Source organism: Dysidea avara, chromosome 1 (genome assembly GCF_963678975.1).
Source record: "Dysidea avara chromosome 1, odDysAvar1.4, whole genome shotgun sequence".
NCBI classification, from domain to species: domain Eukaryota; kingdom Metazoa; phylum Porifera; class Demospongiae; order Dictyoceratida; family Dysideidae; genus Dysidea; species Dysidea avara.
In genome coordinates, this window is record NC_089272.1 from 62,197,135 (window position 1) to 62,210,984 (window position 13,850).

A 13,850-nucleotide genomic window follows, 5' to 3' on the forward strand; every position below is an offset into this window, starting at 1 on the left:
CTCACGATTTCATGTCATAAAAATGACAGCATAAAACAAAGGTAGCAAGCAGCATGAAGGAGAAGGAAAAGAAATAATTATGATGTGGGTACACAGTAGTTTCTGTTTCATGTATCTGTCAGCACACGGACAGTGATATAGCTATATCTGAAGATTCTTGATTCTCTTACGGACTTCTCGTGACACAATGGGAAATCCATCATCTCTATCTTCAGTCTCTTGGAGGGACTGAAATCTATTTACAGAAAAGTTGAAATATTTCAAGTCAACCAAACATAACTCACTAAATTGCTTGCGAATCCTGGCTATTAATGACTCCACCGTTTCTGAAGGAAGTACTTGCAATATGCCCACAGTGTCACTGCATTGTGAGTCAATGAAGACAAGGAATGACTGTAGAAGGAGCAATGAAACACAATTAGTCAGTTTACACAGCACAGAAAAACATTTGTCTCACAAAAACTGTTTATATTATGCATCAGTAGTATTGACAGCTATAACTTGCCAAGGGTATATGTGACCGAATTTTGGAAAATCACCCATATGGGTGCATTTGACATCTAAAATATTTAATGATTAAATCACAAACTTTATAGTGCAAATCTGCTTGTTGATGGTTTTAAGCCATTCTCAATACTTTAAATTACAAGAAAATTCTTGAAATATTTTCAAAACTGTGCCCTGCTCTTATTAGCAACCCACTAAATGTAATTATTCCATGCTCACCCATATGGGTGATTTTCCAAAATTCAGTCACACATAGCTAAGTATTAACATTATCGTCTGTATGTACCATTTTATCTCCTCTTTGCAATCTAACAGGTATCTACTCAGACTACTCTTGGGTCATTGCTATAAAACTAAAAACTGTTTCTCTGGTTGTCACTCTCAAAATCATAATTATTTGAGATTAGGTATTACTATGTATTTACCACATGTGCAAATTAACAAATGGATTCACACACATCATGAGTCAATCTACAAAGTTAGGTTTGTAGACTTGGATGGGTGTGGAAGACCCCTTTTAGAAATCCTGTGACCAGTATTATGAAGGAATACAAACATGCATACCTTGTCTGTGTCACTAGACACTTGCACCGGAACAGTCAAAAGACTATTGTCGTTCGGACCACTTTTATCTTTAACCCCTTGTAATTTAGTTGCTTCAAGAGTCTTTGCAATGTCCTTGTGTCCAGTACCTTCCTCTGAGTCATGCAGACATTCTAAGAAACTCTCAAACCATCCCTCAGCTTTTCTTGGTAGTTTGTAAAGTAGATACTGAACTTTGTCATGATCAGTCTGCAGTGTTGGGAGTAACGCGTTACTTGGGAGTAACGCGTTACTTATGTAACGCGTTACATAATATTATTACTTTTGTGGTAGCTAACAAAGTAATATAACGAAATACGCTATAAAAACAGGTAATATAATGCAAGTTAGGCCCCTATTCGTTGATTATTAGTTTCTCATCCACCGCCCGCATCCTTCTTAAGCTACCGCATGGTAAGCCATTATTTACTCTGTGCATGCTCAGAAGAACATGTGATGCCAAACTCTTATAATTTTTTTGTTGATGAATGCTACAATGCGCTATATATCGCCAGGAGAACTGTTGTTTTCCTTAGCAAATTGCTGCAGTGCCAGTTGCAATCGTGTTCTATCGACTTCGCTTTCAGTTGTCTGTCGAAAAACAGTTGGCGATCACGAAAAGTAGATTCAGCTGGTGAAGGAAATGTTTGTAATTTGGACAAGGTCTGTACATCAGTGTGAAAATAATGGCATAATGGTAATACCCTCCCGCCCGCATCATAATAATTAGAAAGGCTGGATGAGAAACTAATAATCACCAAATAGGGGCCTTACTTAACTTACAAATGATGGAGGTTAATAGCTTAACTGTGGTTAGCACAAAAAGAATCATGCACACCTCCAGCCAGTTACGCACGTGATGCAGAAGGCGCCATTTGTTGGCCCGTGTGATCGAACTCAACTCGTCGTGCGTAAAAGTGCCCCACCACTCCCAATCCCGTTCTACGAATTCCACCACATACTCCCTTACTCCTAATAAACAAGGAATAAGGTGAAAGGTCAGATCCTTCTCCACAGCACGGGCTATGGAACTCTCGTCCAGATAGGCTCGAGTTAGCTGCAGGGGCCAAAAATCCTACATCGAGCCATACAGATTACAACAAAGGCTCGAAAACGCAATAGCAGCTACGTGCTTGTCACCCACCTGCGCTGAGAGGGGATCACGTGCACCTGATCTCGTGATTAAATAACCTGACCACTTGCCAAAAATTATAGTTAATGGTGATACCACCAGCATCTACTAAATGTAATTCGATGAATACTTAATACCACCAACAACCACAATACTAATAACACGTTACATAAGTAATATAGTTACTGTAACGAATCTAATATTACGTAATATTATTACTACAAGTAACGAAGTTACTAGTCTCATTAGTAACGCCTAGCCACAACGAAGTAACGAGGCCTACTGAATGAAGCTTATTCACCAGCTTCTTACTTATAACCAAGATTTGCATATTGTCCAACAGCGCAATCATGTCACGTGATAAGGTGGTAGTTTCACACGTGACAGCTTAAGGCTGTGGACACAAAGTAACATAATATGTAATATTATTATAGTTACTTTATTTTATGGGTAATATGTAACTGTAACTAAATAGTTCAGTTGCAAGTAATATGTAATATGTAACTAGTTACTTTTATAAAGTAACTTGCCCAATACAAAGTAACTTGCCCAACACTGTCAGTCTGAGACTTGTTGAGTAAGAACTGGTGGTCTTTTCGTGTAAGGAGATTGTGGGAATAAAGTTGAGGTGTGATAGTATCAATGTCTAGTTTGCTGATAATTGTTTGAGCACACTCTTTTAACACATCACTTGCCTCCATCTTTTTCTTAGAAGCAGTCTGTGAATTACTAGTACTGGGCAGTGAATGACGGCTAGGAAGAGTTTATAATGGTAACACATTATAAACTCTTGCTGCTAGGATGAGGTAAAATACATGACAATAATACACATACCTGTACTATTTCCACACACATTCATCACTGCATGTTGTCTACGTTATATCCTTACCTCTTTGGTGGTAATGGTTGGGTACGCTGATAGACACTTGTCACAGAAGACTCTGAACTTGTAAAAGCAACTACTCTATCTTGTGGAGACAGGTTGGTGTTTAACGAGAATTTCTTTGGCTTGGGTGGAAGAGGCGGAGGTTCTTGTGAGTCTGTAGTTTCTGTGCCAGCAGCATCCTGAGTTTGCTGACTCAATTTCCTATTTTTTAGTTTGCTATAGCTTTCAGACTGCTTGAATGTACCGCCTTCTGATTTTGATATAACCTCAGATCGTAAACGAAATCCAGGTGTATTGTGTGAAGGTCTTCCGTACAAAAGTTCAGAACCATTACAATCTGATTCTTGCATGCCATTATTGTGCTTGCCACAACTGGAAGAGACTCCCTTTGATTTTGGAGTTGATGGCAAGTACCAGCCAGTCGTGGTAGGTGCACTCTGATCAGTCAGTTTCTGGAGTAACTGGTGACTGTCACTACTGGTGAGATATGTGCTGCTAAGTTCAGGATCAACAGAAACAAGCTCTATCGAATCACACAATATGGATCTCTTCTGGTCAGGATGAAGGAAACTAAAATAGAACAGTATGAAAACAGCAATATGCAAGACACAAGACTCAATATACACAAAAAATGTTCACTACAGACCACAAGGTGATTTAGTTTGCACAATTCAAAAACCACTAATTCACATATTGGCCTTTGTTCTAACTAGACAAGAAACAATAGGTGTGTGTGTGTGTGTGTGTGTAGTGTATGACTTTTCCCATACAGTATTTACTTACTTATGAAGACTTTCTCTTAGTTTACTAAAGGGAGGGCAGTACATCCACAGTAGTCCTGGTCCGCCATGACAATTTCTTCCAGGCTCTATGAATACTTAGTGATTCAATGCAACCAGATCGCCGGATCTTATCTTGATCCCACGTTACAAGATGCTTCTCTGTATGGTAAGCATAGATATTGAAGGTGGCATCACTCTCCTTAATGGTGATGATGTGGAGTCCAGATAAACCAAGGATGGATGCTACTCCCTCGTTGATCAAGTAAACGACAAATACATTGGCTATAAGGGAAAAAGCATTACAACAATAATAATATTCTTATCATGTGCATGTAAAAAAAGTACACTTACTAGCTCCAAATTAGCTGGGATCAGTGTATCTACTAGCACACTCCTGGGAAACTATACTACGTTTTGGTACCTTAGGAATGGCATAGTTTGGTAATGTAAGTAACACATTGCAATATTCAAGCCATTTTGCATGGTCTTCCTCTGATTCGACATAAGGCCACTCCAAATAAATTCTCTATTTCCCATCCTGGACTCAAGCATATTTGAATGCGGGCGGGCGGTTCATTTCCATTATTTCATTATACGATTGGCAGCTTTTCAAGCCATTATTTGCCTTGCACAACCATAAAAGGCTGCATAAAAGTATGCTTAAGCTTGTTCCTTCCTTTTGAAATTGCAAAAATTGCACAAACATGAAGTTTGTGCAGACTTGATAGCACTGCTGACACATGAGCTGACATGGTTTCAAATGAGCCTGTCAGTATGCAACAATAACCGGAAAATAATGGAAGAATACGGAATAATGGAATATAATAGAGCTGACAGTAACTAGATGCGGGCGGTGGACGGGAAACAGAGAATTTATTTGGAGTGGCCTAAAACAGAAAGTCATTTCCATTGTAGAATTCAATCTTAACAGCTAGATGGTTGTTGATGTCAGAAAAATATCTTCTCCACATCGGAGAACCGCTGTATCACTCGTAAAACTGGTTGTCCCTTACTAGAAATTCTCGAACACCAACAATCTTGCTGGCTGGCCATCCACACCAATACAATATGCCTTCAAGTACCACTGCACGTGAGCCTATGTAAGATATCACAAAAAACACACGCGGCTGTTGGTACATGTTACCAACAGACCTTTGGTGTGTTTACACCATAAAGCAATAATAATAATAAAAATAATAGTAACACCATACACGTTTCACTTACTTACGGCTATAATGAACTGGGTAAACCAGCCGGGCTGACTACCCAGTGCTAATCTTAAACTACTTATTAAATTATAAAAAACGACTTGAGTCAAGCATAAGGTAAATGCGGGTATTTCCGGACAGCGTACAATTCCGGACACTTTGGTACCTTTATCAAGCTAGCCGAGGAACGAAACAACGGATTGCCTTGAAATTTCTGCTGTGAATAGCTATTCTTATAGGGATTATAAAAATCAAAAAGTGTGTTCTAGTTGATTCATTCTTGGGTGCTATACACGAAGTGTCCGGAATTGTGCGCAGTGTCCGGAAATACCCGCATTTACCTTACTTACCCCTTGGCCATGTCTACCAATGAATGACACAAACTGTTATTTCGTGAACTGTGAAATGAGGCGTCCCCTTAGTTATCAGAATGGCAAACCGCCATCACTCCCACAACCAAGCCCTATAGATTTGCAAACACCACCATTCGACAAGCATAAAACACGAGATAAAACACCACAGTAAAAACATCCCAGACAAAAGCATTCACCTAATGATTCTATCCGACACCACTGCAACATCACAAAAACAGCCGACTATAACGGAGGTCATCCCATCTTCAGCATCTCATACCTGTAGCAGGGGCGGATCCAGACTTTTAAAAAGGGGGGGTTCCACTTTGGAATTGTAACTTCAGCCCAACTACATTTCCTATTTATAACTGTATACATAGCTTGCTACACTACTCCTCAAAAGACTACTGTGACTGCTCTATTAGAGTATCTCGAGTAAGAGAGGCTGTTTCAAAAGGGGGGGGGGGGGGGGGGGGTTCCATGGAACCCTCTGAACCCCCCTGGATCCGTCCCTGTGTAGAGAAGTACCTTACCACACATAAACGATTATGTATAAGACAGGTTGATTTGTCTGTAGCTGAACTATCTGGATACAAAGTGACTAATTTGTAGCTGAATTATCCACAGGTGATTTGTTTGTAGCTGGACTTTGTACAGGGTGACTTGTTTATAGATGAACTCTCTACAGGGTGACTGGTTGCATAGCTGAACATTCTAATAAAGCAACTTGCTAATGCTGCTGAATGCATCAATAGGGGTGACTGTACTATTAGAGTACTTTGATCATGTTCTTATTTAATTTTGCATCATCAGTCAGTGACCTTATTTCCTGATTTTTCTATACTATTGACAGGCCTTACTTTAATTCATGTACACACTGATCAGCTCATTTCTTAAGTGGTTTGCCAGGTAGGCATGAATACTATAGTTTTTTTTTTATTCACGGAACTCAATCGTGCAATTGTTAGCATCTTTGATTTTGCTTTATGTCTCCATGGTCTTTATCTTGATTCTTTTCAAGCCACCAAAAAAGGACTTCTACAAATGACTATGATGGAAATCTATCTTCAAACCAATTTTCAACTTATTCCTTGAAGTGGTTTACCCTGTAGCTAGGCTTGATAACAAAATCTTGTTTTACATGAATGATTGATCAGACATCCTAGAGTACCAGATTCATGCCAGACTTGGTACAAGAATTTGCTTTTGGACTCCTTCTAGGCACGCCAAATTTCAGTGTGATCAGATAACACATTTGTGTTTTATAACAATTGTTACAAAGTGTGTGAAAAGATGAAGAAGAAAGGGAAAAAAGCCAAGAAAAAAACCAAATCTTTGGTCATTAATATCGCAGGATGATTTTTCAAATTTGCTATGTGAGCTCCCCTACCAGTTAGGCATCTCTGCTGTAAAATTCATTGCAATCTCATAAGAGATCACATGTGTGAAAATTATGTTGTTTTTCTTCCTGTCAATATAGCTATATACCTACAGTGTGGTATGCCAGCTTCTTAGGATGCACGACACGCTATAATTATATTGTGTGTCTTGATAATGTATGATTCAACACAAATGCAGCTATTGCTGCTGTATTACACTGTTAAAATGATTTATCGTAACAAATAGTTTGTTACTACTGTTTTGACAATTTTTAATCTTAATAACTAATTTGTTACTGTTGTAATTCCTTGTTTAGATAATTTTTTGCATCCAAACAAGAAATTATGCAATGGTGGCAACAAAACATTTGTAAAAATGACAAAAATTAAATTGTTTTGACAACGTAGAAAGAAACATTGACCACAAACTTTCTATAGAAATGGCTGTTGGCTCGTGAGACCTAACTGCAGATAATAGTCTACGTGTGCACATCAAAACCACAGCATAAACATTTACTTTATAATTCTCTGTGAGTTTTATCACACTCATTTAAGCTGGAACAAGACAACTCCTCAAGCTTTTCAATGATAATTCTATGTCCAGTTCCATAAGTAGATTGATGTAGGCAATACAAAAATTTATCAAACCATCCTCTGTCCTTTTTAGGTAATATCTTTATCAAATACTTGGCTTTCTCCCCATCATGTGCGTCACTTTTTAAGAATTGATGGTCAGCGGGTGTTAATAGTTGTTCATTGTTTAAGTGAGGAATAATAGCCAACACATCTAACTTCTTGGCCAACACAGTTAAACATTCTTTTAGCACTTGTGCTTGTATTTCTTCATTCTTTGAAGTAGTCCACACATTGCAGGACCTGTATACACATATACAATGATGAAGTACTTATGTTCCAGTGTTTATAAAAATTGTTACAACTGAAATCAGAATTTATTGTTAAATTTGACAGCCAGTGTTTCTAATTAACTGTGGATAACCACCCCATTTTATTAGCTATTATCACAAAGTGATTAGAGCTAAAAATAGCATTTTATTAGCTATTATCACAAAGTGATTAGAGCTAAAAATAGCATTTATTAGCTATTATCACAAAATGATTAGAGCTAAAAATAGCATTAAACTTCACAAACATAATTAGTATTGACTGATATATGACAGTGGGTAGTATAAGTCTATTATCGAGTGATGTCTATGATATTAATTCAACTTGTAAAGTTTACCAAGTGGTGTTTCTTTGTGCCTAAGCGACAAAACCGTTCACTTTTTGATAAAAGCACAAAATTTCTTATGGGGTTTGTAGCACGCGTACTAAGTGATTTTAGAAGGGGAGGCATGTAAAAATTCCTTTGGAACCCTACTTTTTGGGCCTTGACAGCAAAACTATTTGTTTACATGGTAAACAATCAAGTTTAAAGGCTGGATCTAGTATTATACCAGTACAAAAGCCTGCAGCTGCGACATGATAGCCCATTAAAAATGCATGCCACATGAAAAAAATTGTTTTCTCAGCCTGGCAGTAAACAAAATGGATGAAAATACTATTTTCAAGGGGTTGTATTAAAGTTTTGCATTTCCACTGCACACAATTCTGTAGTATCATGTATACATCCTGATATGTATCGTTTCTTCATCGAAGGTGTATAACAAAAGTTATTGAATGATGAAGTTTTAATTAGTTACAGGTGAACATAAAATTATCTCTGTGTATGTATGAATCAAACAATTATCTCTGCAATGTTGATCAATATTGTAGAGATACCTTGTTGTTTGGTATACACTAGATATTCCAATGATTTAATTTGTGTCCACCTGTATCCAATTAAAACTTCATCATTCGATAACTTTTGTTATATACCTTCGATAAAGAAACGATACACACCAGGATGATCCTTGTACGTGATACTACAGAACTGTGTGCATTGGAAATGCAAACTTTAATAAACCCCTTGAAAATAACATTTTCAGTCATTGTGTTTATGCCAGGCTGAGAAAACAATTTGTTTCATGTGGCATTTTAATGGGCCATCATGTTGCAGCTGCAGGCTTAGTGTACTGGTCTCAGTGGCGGATCTAGATGGGTTTCAGGGGTTTCGACAGAAACCCCCTTTTAAATTTAGCTCAGTGGAAGTCTAAATACATAAACATTGTTGTACTGACAATTTGTCATATCAAACAACTATACTGTATTTCAGTAGCATGCAGCTGCACTTAACTGACACTATTTATAGCTATTAAACCCTCAGCAACATTTCACTTTTCATCTCCAACTGCATTAAAAACGATCGAGATACTCTAATAGAGCAGTCAAGTAACTAATCTAATAGAGCAATCAAAGCTACAGCTTGTAGTCACTGTATTTGCCTTATAGTTAGCTATAGTATTTAAAGCATTGGATTTATTGTAATTTCTAACTAAAAGTAACCTAAAAATCAATCTCAGAGCTTCTAAAATCTCAAAATTTTCTGGAGAAATCTCTTATTCAGCTATACCAACTTTCAGAAACCCCCTTTTAAAAATCCTAGATCCGCCACTGGGTCTAATACTAGATCCAGCCTTTAAACTTAATTTTTTCCATGTAAACAAATAGTTTTGTTGTCAAGGTCCAAAAATAGGATTCCAAAGGACTTTTTACATGTCTCCGCTTCTGAATTCACTTAGTACACGTGCTACAACCCCATAAGAAATTTGATGCTTTTATCAAAAAGTGAACAATTATCTCAATTAGAGGGTCTTAGGTGCTGCACTAATATCATTAAGTCTCATGTAGATTCTCAACTTCAACCATTGATTTAATTAGTGTAAATGTTCTTCACTTTGGTTGACTGCTCTTCCACTTCAGGAACAGGGATTTCATTTGAATAAACAAGAGTTTAGAGATGCACTGTGCCTCAGGTATGGCTGGCAGTTCCAAGTCACTGTGTTTGTGGAACTGCCTTTAGTGTTGACCATACCATAATTTGTTGACATGGTGGCTTGACTTTTATCTGTCATAATGAAATACGAGATCTCACAGCAGAATGGTTACAAGAAGTGTGCCATGATGTCGCAGTTAAGCCTCCTCTCTTACCTCTCACTAGCGAATCCATCACACCATCTTCTGCTAACTGTAGTAACAATGCAAGGGCTGATATCCATGCTTTTGGGGCAGACAGCAGGGTGCATTATTTGACATAAGGGTTTTCCATCCCAACGCACCAAGCTATCACCAGACCCGAGTCACTTCCCTTTCCGTAGACATGAGCTTGAGAAAAAGCGTGAATATGGAGATCGAGCATGCAATGTTGAATGCGAATCTTTCACCCCACTTGTTTTTTCCACTTCTGGTGGCTTGGACAAAGAAGCTACACGATGAACAGAAATATACTAGAGATATCACAGAGAATTTCAGTTATGCGAGTTTACTGTTTTAATCAGTACAAATAATATGAATATACAATGGCCAAGTAGGTCATAATGGGTTCTCAAGACCACCTGTGCCACTGAAAGAGAAAGAAATACATGTAGAAAATGCCTGGGCAACTGTCCAAGGGTGTCCACATTTTGAACCTCACATTCCAGCTGGCTAGTGAAATTTCAAGGTGCCAGAGCTCTCCCAGTGTCTCTAAAAATCCACTTGTGAAAAGCAGCCTAAGCAAAACAGTGGCATGGCTGTGGTACAAATGTGAGTGTATTGGTGGTTACATTATGTGAAAAGTGAACTTCACTGGTGGTGCAGATAACGATTATGTATTTACTTTAGTGAATACTAATTATAATTAACCTACAAACAATCACTGATCTGTTACTACCTAGTATGAAATAATTATAAAATCCCTGCTATGCTGACCTTCTGACAGGTTCAAGGTATGATAGGGATTACTTTATTTCATTGTAGGTAACTGTTTAGGATGTAGTGGGTCTTCACATCACTTTGATTATTAGTGCTCTTCATCACCAAATATCAACGTAAACTGTAAAGTATTAATTAAAGTAAATAATTGGTAGACATAGCTACGTCCTGTACAACACCAAGTTACATTCAACAGACTATGCTGCCATGATATAGAAAAACTCTATATCATATATCACCAAACTCTATATCATATATGACCAGGGTTTATATCGTGATATGAACATATATCAAGATATAGATCTAGATCTAACTGTAACTTTGCAAGACAAAAACATGCGTAATTATCATGTTAGTTTAAAATTTAAGGTGGATGTATATACCAAAAGTAAAAGATACTCATGTTTACCAGGTTTTAAATGCTGCAATACAGTTGAGACAAGTGGCTGACACTTCATAAAACCTCACAGTTTACTTAGGGGTTGGCATGTGTCCACCACTAAACCATCCGGCAGCACATAACGTAATTAAAAGTAAAGTACCACATGCTGGCCTCCCCCACGTCATTAAACTATATCATTAATACAATAAATGTCATTATTTGTTATACTTGAAGCTTATTATTGTCAATTGTAGGATTAGTTTCCGTTATTCACTTCGTGTTTTTTTCGTTTCTCTTCCCCTGGAATAAAATCTATGGTTTTCACTCCAGTAAAAGCATAATATTTCTTAGTGTGTTACAATGATTTGAATACCTGTAGATATTTTTTTACTCCCTATAACTAGAGCTGGGAGATAATTTAGATAAAAGATAATCTATAGATCCCTTTCGTATATAAGGCAATGTATTTGCTTATCAAGATAATAGTAAATCTTTGTAATCTATTGTAAATCAGCCATGGTCAAATGGGAAAGGTGTCAAACTGGTTGGGAAAGTGATAAAATTTCTGAGTTACCAAGCACTGCTTTATTTTATATGTGTTTACAAGACAATTCTATGATGTCACATCATTATCAAGATAAAATGGTGGTCAGTTATCGAGATATAGGTTTTACCATTATTGCACCGCCTATACCTATAGCCACTTTAACTTTGGAGTTGTATATCAATGTTCTGTCTGAATTTCATATTTCCTTAAACCTTCAATTGTATCCACAAGCTTTACTAATCTGAGTATAATTGTTAGAAATTTGATTATTGCAAGAAAAAATTAGTAGCCGCAGCAATATTTTGAGGAAATACAGTATACTACACATCAGTAATTTATAAGGGAATGTTTAACTTGTGTCTTTAATTATACTTAGAGTAGATCTATTGGTTGAGCAATGGGAAGAACAAAATTAATATGACAGCTAGCTGCAATCCACAAGGTACATCAGATATGGTGCATCCGTAAACATTGAATGTATATAGGGAACTGTGATGAAAGATTTGTGATGACAGTGGTCATCCACAGATCTTGTTGTTCAATCTGATGATTGGGTACTAAAGGTACTAAGCGATACAGTAACTGGTAAAAAGACAAACAGTTGCTGTACATACTACTCATATGTGCTGTGCTTTGGTGTAATGTGAATTTGAAAATAGTTTTCTTGTCATGTTATGTTTTACTTTCGCTAATGCTTCTGCACTGGGATATCTGCGCACCACTCAAACACTCAAGTCTTATGCAGGTAAATCCTCCTGGGGCAGGACTCACATGGAGAGGCAGCTGAGCCTGAAGTTTCACATCAACTCCAACACTGCTAAGCAAGACAAGGACAGCTGGGAATTTGCTTCCCCAGTTAATACCACCTACCCCATTGATGTTACAGTTGGGTAACCCCAGTTGATACCAGGCCACCAGGTCCCCATTGTAGACCGGAGAATTTTTTAAGTAAAGTATCTTGCTCAACAACAGCAACTGGGCATAGCCAGTCATCAAACCTGGAACCTTTTGATTACCATGCCTACCCTTTAGACATTTTACAACTACTGTATAGCCTAAAGGGGCAAATTTTTCGAAGTTGAGCAATGTTACTAAAGATAAAATTTTTGCGTATTTGCAAAAACGCTCCTAAAATGTATTAGACTATGTGGAGGTCTAACTATTTCAAGGATAAATTTTTCACTGGCAACCTCCAAAACCGCAAAATCAGCAAAAATTTTCCCCCTTGAAATATTTAGGCTATAATTGTGGTATTATGATAGAACTAGCCAATATTTCACAGATCTTTCTACACTCATCAGAGTTTTATTTATAGCCAAGATTCTGACTTAACCTTCTCACAGGTCCCCAGTGGGATAGTAATCCCATTTCCACATGTTAAGGCATGAAGCTTACATGGATCAGCATACATAGACCAGCTATATTACAAGTCTGTAATGTCTCAGGTGAACTTATCATCTAGCATCATACACGTAATCTATTTATATCTTTAAAAGAAACATAATTCTCATTTTCATGAGCACAAAGTAATTCACTCAGTTATTTGATAACTTAATTTGATTGAATAAAGCTGATGACTAGAATAGTTGCATGATTGATTGACTTGATATACATGTTTAGTATTTCCTGTAAAACACCATTGGAATCATTGTTTTATAATCAATATCATGGTAATAATTCACTAGTTACCGAATAGCCTAAATATTTTAAGGGAGGATATTTTCAAGGTTGAGCAATGTTGTAACAAAATTTTTGCTGATTTGTAAATAATCCAAAATGTAGAGATCTATAAATATTTCAAGGATAAAATTGGGTGTAACTAATCACTGGACTGGACTACTGGACTGACATATTTTTGGTTTTTACACATTCTGAGGTTGGTTTTATTGAGTCTTGCTAGCCAAGGGCCTTCAGAAAACTTGAAGTCTGCTACTAAAATGATCAGTGTGAGGAGTGGAATAAGCAAAAATTTACTTCTACCTCTATTATGTTCTTCTACAGTACATATACCTATACTCCTTATCAGTATGCTGCAGGGAATGTGCTAGTTATGTTTAACCAATGATAAAGTCTTGGAGATAGTAGCAAGCTTGTACAATGCTAATAAATTTGGTTATATATTATAGTACACCAACCAGCACATGTAAGAACTAATCATGATAGCAGAAAAACCTACAGTTGTGCAATGAGTTTGTATATTGCATGTAGGAACGAATTTAACTACAATAGATTATCTAGAAAGG

The 13,850-nt window shown here is 37.1% G+C and overlaps 1 long non-coding RNA gene across 1 annotated transcript; it reads right to left on the reverse strand.

Moving 5' to 3' along the window:
* Window positions 1-7: 7 nt before the first annotated feature.
* On the reverse strand, window positions 8-1,296 carry LOC136251549 (uncharacterized). The gene is made up of 3 exons (XR_010699118.1): window positions 1,072-1,296; window positions 285-393; window positions 8-235 (listed from the first exon to the last, which is right to left on the reverse strand). It is a non-coding gene; the product is annotated as an uncharacterized lncRNA (long non-coding RNA).
* Window positions 1,297-13,850: the final 12,554 nt, after the last annotated feature.